A 10,446-nucleotide genomic window follows, 5' to 3' on the forward strand; every position below is an offset into this window, starting at 1 on the left:
GGCCTAAGCAGTGAATCACCAGTAGAAACAACGCTGGATTTCATTGCGCGACAAATCAGTGAGTACAAATATGAACCCGAAGAAAACAGAACGTTTACCGCGTGGTACGCACGTTATGAGGAGCTTTTTGAGAAAGATGCTTTACACATAGAGGATGCAGCTAAGGTTAGGGTGCTTCTGAGGAAGCTTAGTACAAGTGAACACGAGCGTTATATGAACTTTGTGCTACCCAAGCATCCCGGAGAATTTTCGTTTGCGGAAACGGTGACCAAACTGAAAGCGTTATTTAGTGCGAAAGAGACAATTTTAAGCAAGCGTTACAAGTGTCTGAAAATAGTGAAAACTCAAGCGGAAGACTTTATGTCGTATGCGTGTAGGGTTAACCGTGCGTGTGAGGATTTTGAATTGAAAGCTATGACGGAAAATCAACTAAAGGCATTAGTATTCGTGTGTGGTCTCAAGAACGAAAATGATTTAGAGTACCGAACGCGGTTATTAAATATGATCGAAAAGCACGCAGAAATTTCCTTGGAACAATTATCTACCGAATGTCAAGGCATAATTAATTTGCACGCAGATAGCGCAATGATTGAAGACAGTGCAAACAGAAAGGTAGCTGCGATAAGAAAATGGCCGTCAGTAAACTCGAAATTTCTGCCAAAAGCAAATGGCAATCAGCAACGATTTCAAAATGGTAGTCAGCAACGTTTCCAAAATGGTACTCAGCAACGTTTTCAAAATGGTAGTCAGCAACGTTTGCAAAATGGAGGAGGTCCATCGGGCATCAAACCAAAAACCCCATGCTGGTATTGTGGTATACAGCACTGGGTGCGTGATTGTACATTCAAATATCACAAGTGCAAGCAATGCGGAACAGTAGGTCACAAGGAAGGATTTTGCAGAAATCGAAAGAGCCCTCAGAAAACAATCTATTCTAATGCACACGTAAGGGTGGTGCGCGTGAATGCGTGTTGCATAACGAAACAAAGAAAATACGTGACAGTGTGCGTGAACGGAATGTCGTTACAGTTACAATTGGATACTGCTTCTGATATAACGGTAATAGGACAGCAGTCCTGGAGACAGATAGGCGAACCGCAATTGAATAGGCCAACAGTGAAGGCACTAACAGCAGCAGGCACGAATTTTGAACTATACGGAGAGTTCTCGGCGAATATCATAATTCATGGTGTTGAACGTTTTGCAGTAATTCGGGTGGCAAAAGCAGATATAAAGCTGTTAGGTGCAGATGTTATCGAACTTTTCGAGTTGTGGTCCGTGCCAATGAATGTATTTTGCAACAATATCAGTAATAATTCAGCAAAGATGACGATGATAAGTCTCCAAAGGCAGTTTCCAGAAGTTTTCAATGGAACAGGAGTATGTAGAAAAGTTCAGGTGCAATTAAAGCTTCGAGATGATATTACCCCTGTTTTTCGACCCAAAAGGCCAGTGGCCTATGCTATGAGAGAAGTAGTCGAAAAGGAATTAGATAGACTTGAGCAAAACGGTGTGATTACTCCCATTAACTATTCAGACTGGGCAGCACCTGTTGTGGTTGTGCGGAAATCCAACGGAAAGATACGTATATGCGGTGATTACTCGACAGGTTTAAATCAGGCACTTCAAGCACACGAGTATCCCCTTCCAATTCCGGAGGAAATTTTTACCAAACTGGCACAATGCAATATTTTTACAACCATAGACCTTTCTGATGCTTTTGCACAAGTCTCAGTAGAAGAACAATATAGGCCAGTACTGAGCATAAATACACATCGTGGCTTATACCAATACAACCGCCTTCCGCCAGGAATAAAGGTAGCCCCTGCAATATTCCAACAGCTTATAGATACAAGCTTATAGGCATGGTAAAGGTATGCGGGTACATGGATGATTTGATAGTTGGAGGTGTGACACAAGAAGAACACGACACGAATGTGAAAGAAGTTTTAAGCCGCATTAAGGAATACGGATTCACAATCCGAGCGGATAAATGTGTATTTGGCATGAAGCAAATCCGATATCTTGGTCACATTATAGATGGAAAAGGTATTCGTCCAGACCCGGCAAAGATCGAAGCAATTTTAAACCTACCACCGCCAACAGATATATCAGGGCTTCGTTCGTTTATTGGAGCTATTAATTATTACGGCAAATTTGTGCCAAAAATGAGAGACCTCCGCTACCCTTTAGACAGTCTACTCAAGCATGGTGAGCATTTTCAATGGTCAAAGCAATGCGAGGAAAGTTTTCAAGCATTTAAGAAAACTCTCTCTTCAGACCTATTACTCACGCATTATGATCCTAAGGCAGACATCATAGTCTCAGCCGACGCGTCATTAGTTGGTCTAGGCGCCACATTAAGTCACAAGTTTCAAGACGGCAGCGTCAAAGTCGTTCAGCATGCATCAAGGGCACTGACAGAGACAGAAAAGAAGTACAGTCAGATAGATCGCGAAGGACTAGCGATAGTATTTGCAGTGACAAAGTTTCACAAAATGATTTATGGGCGTCATTTCAAACTACAAACAGATCATAGACCGTTACTCCAAATTTTTGGTTCAAAGAAGGGAATCCCAGTGTACACAGCAAACAGATTACAAAGATTTGCCCTTACATTGCAACTATATGATTTCGATATTGATTACGTTCGCACTGATCATTTTGGAGATGCTGATTTATTATCAAGATTAATCAAAAAGCGAACTCAGCCGGAGGAGGAGTATATCGTAGCAAGTATTGAGTTGGAAAAAGATATACGATCAGTTGCCGTGAGCTCGTTATGTACGCTTCCGTTAAACTTCAGAGATGTTGCAAACGCCACTCAAACAGACAAATTATTACGAAAAGTATATCAGTATATTCAGCAAGGTTGGCCAGAAAATAATACTTTTGGGTTGGAGTTTGCTCGATATTACAGCAGAAAAGATGCACTCTCCATAGTGGATGGAAGTATTTTATTTGGTGAAAGGCTTGTTATTCCACAGAATCTGCAAAAGAGATGTCTAGAGCAGTTTCACCAAGGGCATCCGGGAGTGCACCGAATGAAGGCGTTGGCACGCAGTTATGTATATTGGCCCACCTTAGATAAAGACATTGCTGAATGTGTGGGTACGTGCTCATCTTGTGCAGCTGCAGCCAAGTCACCTCCACACGAGGTTCCATTGCCTTGGGAGAAAACAATAGTACCATAGCAGAGAGTCCATGTGGACTACGCAGGTCCCATTGACGGGGATCATTTTCTAATTGTTGTGGATGCTCACACAAAATGGCCTGAGATAGTTAAAACAAATAGTATCACAACTGCAGCAACGGTAGCTATACTAAGAGGCATATTCGCTAGGTTTGGAATGCCAACTACATTAGTCACAGATAACGGAACACAATTTACAAGCGAAGCATTTCATGATTTTTGCACAGCGCATGGAGTACATCATATAAGAACAGCACCATTTCATCCGCAATCGAACGGTCAAGCCGAGCGTTTTGTCGATACATTCAAGAGAGCACTAGTGAAAATCAGGAACGGAGACACGTCTCTGCAAGAAGCAATTGATATATTTTTATTGGCTTATAGAACCACACCAAACGCACAATTACAAGAATGCAAAACGCCAGCAGAACCAATGTTTGGAAGAAGATTAAGAACAAGTTTCGAACTGTTGCGCCCACCAACAAAATCCCAGTACAGATCATTCGATACAGAGCTAAGAGCATTTGCAATTAACGATCCAGTGTATGTAAAGGTGTACAAGCGGAATTCGTGGAGTTGGACTCCAGCAGTAATTATCAAACGATGCGGAAACGTTATGTATTTAGTCAAAACCAATACGCAACAAAGAGTATTAAGAAGCCATGTAAATCAGATGCGTAAAAGGGTCATAGCGGGTGCTCGTCAAGCAGTAGGCACGTTGGCGAGTCGCATGCCATTAAACGTCCTGTTGGATACTTGGGGTCTATCCACATCATCGTCTGTACCATCATCATCTTCGTCACCTAAGTCATCGTCTTCGTCATCTACATCCTCGCCTGCTTCTTGGCTGTCGGCACAGTCATCATCATCATCATCATTGATGCCAGAACAGACAGTAGAGATTCGTCATCAGCACCAGGACAACTTCATCCCTCCAGAGCAGAGTACAGCAGAACAGATACCGCCACCTCGCCGCTCCTCTAGGCCTAGAAGAGTTCCGCGAAGGTTTGACTCGTATCAATTATCCTAAAGGGGGAGATGTTGCGGACGCTAGCAGCGCCGCACGACATTGGTACTCTGGGTTGTCGTGACCGTGCGACAACTGTCAGACGTTTCGGTGTCAGCGATCGGGAGGCTGCGATCGTGCGCGAAAGCCGATCGTGCTCTTCGGGGTTCAGCAGCGAGGGAACACAGACGTGCCGCGGACAGTTCTTTTTAGCGTGTTAGCTTTAAGCAGTTTTGTAATATATGTTTTGTAAAGTTTAAACGTTGTGTCCGGAGTTTTAATAGGCCTCCGTCCCATATCACCCCAACACCGGACGTAACAGGGTTGTATGGCTGAAATCCAATTTACGCCAAAGTTTACGCATCGTGTGACGTCCGTACAAAGTGTACGAAAGTGACAGCTCTACAGTTTAACCGAATATGTCAACGCCTACTTCCGAACAATTCTATATCTCGCTGAAAGAGTCTATTACAGTGGAGCGCCGTTTATACGGGTACATTTTATCCGGCTTTCCGTTTATCCGTGCTGTCGAGAAATGACAGTTCCATACAAAGGTGACATTGCGTTATGAGGAGGATATTTGAAAAAGCGGTTATAAGAGCACATTGTCATAACAAAAAATACTATAATTCATGGCAAATTTCAAATATTTTTCAAAATTTCAAATATGGTAAAACATGAAGGTAATAAAAACTGGGTTATTTTTTAAACTTGAGTAGGAAAACTTTTTTCATCAAAAACTTACTTCACATTTAAAGAAAAAAAAAATGTTACTTAGCTTACTTGGACTCTAATTCTTAACGTTATGGATTTCCTTTACAGTTCAATTTTAAGTTCTTAGATTTGTTTTAACGTTTTCAATGCAATAGGAGTATTGGGATTGTAGAATTGCGGATTTTTAGGTGGTATAGTAAGACTAGACGAGATTTCTAATTGTTGCTAATTATGCTCGTCGAAGTTATTGTGTATAAATCTTCTATTGAATTTTTGAACTATTTTTGTATTGATTTTTTCGGTTGCCTGAACCTGGCAAATTGAATGAAGGGTTCTTGTTCTAAACCATGGTGGTACATTTATTATTGTTTTCTCTAAAAACTTATTTGTGTTCTGTGCAGTTTTTTGCCATGTGTTTTAGCATAACTGTTCCAGACAGGCAAAGCATGTTATGGGGGGTCTTATTATGGATTTTTATGGGGTAGATTAGTTCGGATCTATCTTTTCCCTATTTTTATGTCGCGAACGCGTTGGGTTTCGTGAGTATGTAACAATGAATTTTTATTCTACACTATATTCGGAACGGTTGCGCACGTTCGTTCGAGAGGGGTTCACGTTGAGGATTTATTTAATTATTTATTTTTATTTTATTAATTGCTCGGCCACGTTGGGTTACAGCAATAGTGCTTACTGACTATAGTATACAATTATTCACGAAGGAGTAGGAAGGAGTTTATGGTACGGAAAAGGAGCGAAGACGGGATCGGTAGACAGGATAGGAGAGGACAGCAGGAAGGGAAGGCGGAAGTGATTACATTAGTAAACGCTGCTACAGCTTGATTTATGTCACAGTCAGCATCAGTAAAGGACCAATCGGCACCGGCTAAAATATGATGAAGCTTTTGGTAGTCCAGTTTCCTAAAATTGAACATACGAGCCGTAGGTATTCGTTGAGAGGATGCAGGGCGAGAGTGCGTAAGGAGCACACTTGCCTCATGAGCAGGATGATGATTGTCTAGCGCGACGAGTGGAACAGGTGAAGCTATGACGGGGGAGCAGCGCTCCAAGAAGGCATAGCATTGGCAGCATTGGCAAATAAAAGGTCCAATTGACTTCCGCGTATATTTTTTATGCCAGATAATTGCAGCAAACCGTTTACCAACATTCCATCAAGCAGAGAAACATTTTCACGAGATACACCAGTAGGAATGAAGTGATTAACGCACGATGCAAACGGTTGCCAGGAGAGTGATGGTGAATTAAAATCACCAAGTAACACCATAAGATCATTTGATTTAAGTTTGCCAGCAACGAAACTAACACTCTCATGCAAATCGTCAAGGACTTCTTCGGAAGAACGCAGATCGGGTGGAATGTAAACGGCGCCGATATAGATTGCAAGGTTTTGAAGCTTAACAATTGTCCAAACAGACTCCAGCGAGTCGAACGGCAGTGATAAAGTTGACGTGTTCAGCACGGAAGAGCAGGCAATGAGTACACCACCACCACGGCAACGGTTACTGCTGAGAGAATTTCGGTCGCACAGACCGAAATATATACACCGGCACTATATATAACCGGTACAGACACGGTTCTGTAAAGCGGGCAGAGTGAAACAAGCCTGAGTGAATCCTGATTAGAAGTCACGTGGTCGAGTATTTGGATATTTACCTCGTAAAGGTAACTGGAAATGAAACCTGGAAGTCCGAACGGGCCGGCAAAGGTTGGTCCAATCGGACTAGCATCCGGTAATCCTTGGATAAGGACTGCTTCGAGCGACGATCTTATGTGCACTGGCTACGTGCGTTGACAGAGCTTCGTAGCCCACCCGTGTCCGATCGTACGCTACTGATGATCGGTTTCTTCACGCTGGGTGTCATATTTTCATTTATTTTTCACACTATTAATTTTATAACACAAAATCACTCCGAAAGGTTTCTGCATCGACAAAATGATGAATGACAGATAGAAAACTGAGCCTCGGCTAACTCAAATAGCATAGCCGAAATTTCGGTTATTTTGACGGATGACCTCGGTGACAGCAGTTTTAACGTACGTAATCGGTATGTTGTGTTGCCGAGTTTCGGTTAAAATATTTGTTTAACTGATATTTCAGTTTTAAATGGTACTGATCGGCAATGGGAAATTTTCAACTGACATATCAGCAAGAATCGAAAGAGCCGACGAATGTCGGCAGTTTTTTTAACCGAGATCGTGAAATATTTTTAAGTGTGTGTAACAGGTTTTCGGTGGTTGTTAAGCGCAGCGTTCTGTGCATTCCATTTTAGCAGCAAGTTGCTCTGACGGTTTCTCGCTCTGTTTAATACTGTGCGCCAACGATGATGTGGTATTGATTTGAGCTGTGCGCGCGTGACGCAGCGTTCTTCGCTTGCGACTTTGATGCAAGTATTGGCAGATTTCATAGAACCTTTAATGTGCTGCTTTGAGTAGTATAGGGCCCCGGTTTTCTGCAGTCTCGCTCGCCAATATACAGTGAGTGAAGCGATGGGAAAAATGAATGAATTAAAAATTAGTCTTTTTCAAATAGATGGTAAAAGTCCCATCCAGAGGGGGGGGGGGGGGGGGGTAGAATCGATACGAAGTAGAACATCCACAATGACGGGGCCCCTACATCGCCGGGGCCCCTGGCAGCCGCCCAATCCTCCCACCGTTTAACGCGCCACTGCATACGTGCTTTTACTCTTGCTTACTACGTGCTTATGTTTTCGCTATATTCAATCGGCTAGTCTATATAAGCACTCTACCGTACACTCTACTGCAATTTTATTAGTAGCACTGGTTCGTCTGAGTGTCCCTATCCTCCGCTCTCCACCCAAAGCCTCAACTAGTGGCTAGATCGTATTGGGAACCCCCGCACAATACTTGCAGGTCTAAACAAGTAGCCTACACGTTTCGATTGCCGGTTTGCTTGGTCGCTGTGTATGCTTTCCGAACAACGGCGCAATGATGCAGCAGTTTGCCTGGTGCACTTAGGACATTGCAAGTGTTTGCAAGGTGCAATATTTATTTGTGCACCATCTCAATATGACGCGCCAGCCTGGTTTACGACCCGGAGAGATTGTCGCTGTCTGTCGGATACCTCGGATTGTGAGATTTGACGAAAAATTCACACGATCGCAACGATTGCAAACCGACAAATTTGCCCTAACATCAGATGTGTTTTCAAGATTTGTTTCAAACTGTCAAACCAATTACGCACCGGGTCCTCACATTTATGTCGATGAACAATTGTTTCCATCCAAGACAAGATGCCCATTTACGCAGTTTATGGCATCGAAGCCGGGTAAGTACGGGCAAAAGTATTGGATGGCTGTTGACGTAGATTCTAAATATGTAGTCAATATATTTCCTTGTCTCGGAAAAAATGATGAACGTCCTGCAGAGGAGAGACTTGGAGATTTTGTAGTCAAAAAGTTAGTAGATCCGTACTTAAACAGAGGAAGGAACGTAACATGTGATAATTCTTTCACCTCATTAGAATTAGCAAATGTTTTGAAATAAAAAAAAAACTAGCTTAATTTGTAAAAGCAAGGTTGCTGGCAACACTGGCATATGACAGCTCTGGCTGCTTGGGGAATGATCCAGCAGACGCAAGGTGTTATAAATGACAAGGTGAAGTTGTTCAGAGCAAAATGACATTTCTCGACTTGACATTTCTCTTCCGGGGGCTCCGGTATAAAAATCGGGGAGGGCTGGTGCGGGGTAGTGAAATGTGTATGCAGAGAGTGACAGATGTCCCCCACAATGTCGCCCAGCAAAAGCGATAAAAATCAACCTTCTAAATACATTATCGTTGAGCAGACGTGCTTGAGGACTAGAAAGCAACAGACGTACAAGTTATAAAGCAGACATCATAAAACTCATTACATAGCTGGCACAGTCAACAAGGCTAGAAGGGAAGTGCCGATCTGCGTAAAGAAAGCCAAAAAGAAACTTTACTTTACCAAAGCGTTCAAAAGCGATGACACAGCTCTCACAGTCTATCAAGGAAAAACTAAAAAAAATGTCGTTTTACTGAGCTCAATGCATCGTGATATAAGAACTGGAAACGATAAAAAATCAAAGCCTGAAACTGGGTCATTTTACAACTTGACCAAGAACTGAGTTGATGTAGTTGACCAAATATGTAGAAAATACTCCTTGAAAAGTGCTAGTAGAAGATGGCCTGTTCATTCATTTTTTAATATTCTGGATTTGGCGGGAATCAATGCTTGGGTCTTGTACAAAGAAGTTACAAAACAAAAGATATCAAGACGTGATTTTCTTTTCAAGCTAGGCGAAGAACTTGCCGAAGAGTACGTTGAAAATAAGAATGCCAACGCTAACTTGCCTGTGTCAAATGCTGGAGGTTCTCGTCGGCGCTGTTAGGTTCAAATGTTTTGTTACGAGGGCAAAAGTGCTAACGAATGCTTCACATACAACAGACCACTATGTAAAAAATGTACTAAAAAAAATAGCGTACGTATGCGTTCATGTGAGCCAGGTCCTGATACCAACAAACCTAAAGATGTTGTTGTTGTTGTTGTTATCCGGCGCTACAACCGCTTTGCGGTCTTGGCCTGCCTCAGGAGTGTCCGAAACCGCTCACGGTCTCGCGCCTCCGTCTGCCAGTCCGTTATCCCGGCCTTAATGGTGGACGCCTCCACGCCATCTTGCCACCTCAATTTGGGCCTACCACGCCTCCTCTGTCCTTGTGGACGGCCTAAAAAGACTTTACGGGCTGGGTCGTCCGTTTCCATGCGTACAACATGGCCAGCCCACCGGCGAGCTTGATACGCTGCACGATAGTGAGGTCGCCGTACATCTCGTATAGCTCGTCATTATAGCGGCTCCTCCATTGTCCTTCCACACATACGGGACCAAGTATCCTTCTGAGCATCTTCCTCTCGAACGCGGCTAAGAGGGTTTCGTCAGATTTGGACAGTGTCCATGTCTCAGAGGCGTATGTGAGTACCGGAACTATATAGGTACTATATAGTCCCAGCTTCGTCCGTCGCGACAGGTTCTTTGAGGTGAACTGATTTTTCAGGCTGTAGAATGACCGGTTGGCAGCCGGCTCCTTGCGCGCAACTCAGCTTCCATGCTATTGTCGTTGCTGACCTTTGACCCAAGATAGGTGAATTGTGGGACGACTTCAAAAGTGCGTTCACCTATCTGCACGTCACGCCTACGTAGATTCTGATTATTTCTTGGTAGGCCCGCTGATGTTGCCACCATCAGTTTGGTCTTTGCCTCGTTTATCTGCAATCCGAGGTTCTCTGCTGCCTACTCGATCCCTTGGTAGGCTTCTGCTACATAAGAGAGCCGCAGACCAACGATGTCTATATCATCAGCGTATGCCAGGATCTGGGTTGACTTATAGAAGATGGTTCCCGTAGTCTCCACCCTCGAGTCGTGGATGGCCCTCTCTATCACCAAGTTGATAGGAGACAGGCAAACCCGTCCCCCTGGCACAGCAAAAGTCCCTTGGTGGTAGCAAAAGGTTCTGAGAGTTTTCCATCTACCCTCACCT

The 10,446-nt window shown here is 43.4% G+C and overlaps 1 long non-coding RNA gene across 1 annotated transcript; it reads right to left on the reverse strand.

The window, feature by feature from the left end:
• Positions 1-5,548: 5,548 nt before the first annotated feature.
• Positions 5,549-9,373, reverse strand: LOC133393514 (uncharacterized). Its single transcript, XR_009766222.1, has 2 exons — positions 6,585-9,373; positions 5,549-6,507 (listed from the first exon to the last, which is right to left on the reverse strand). It is a non-coding gene; the product is annotated as an uncharacterized LOC133393514 (long non-coding RNA).
• Between the last annotated feature and the right edge of the window lie 1,073 nt (positions 9,374-10,446).

Source organism: Anopheles gambiae, chromosome 3 (genome assembly GCF_943734735.2).
Source record: "Anopheles gambiae chromosome 3, idAnoGambNW_F1_1, whole genome shotgun sequence".
Classification (NCBI taxonomy): Eukaryota; Metazoa; Arthropoda; class Insecta; order Diptera; family Culicidae; genus Anopheles; species Anopheles gambiae.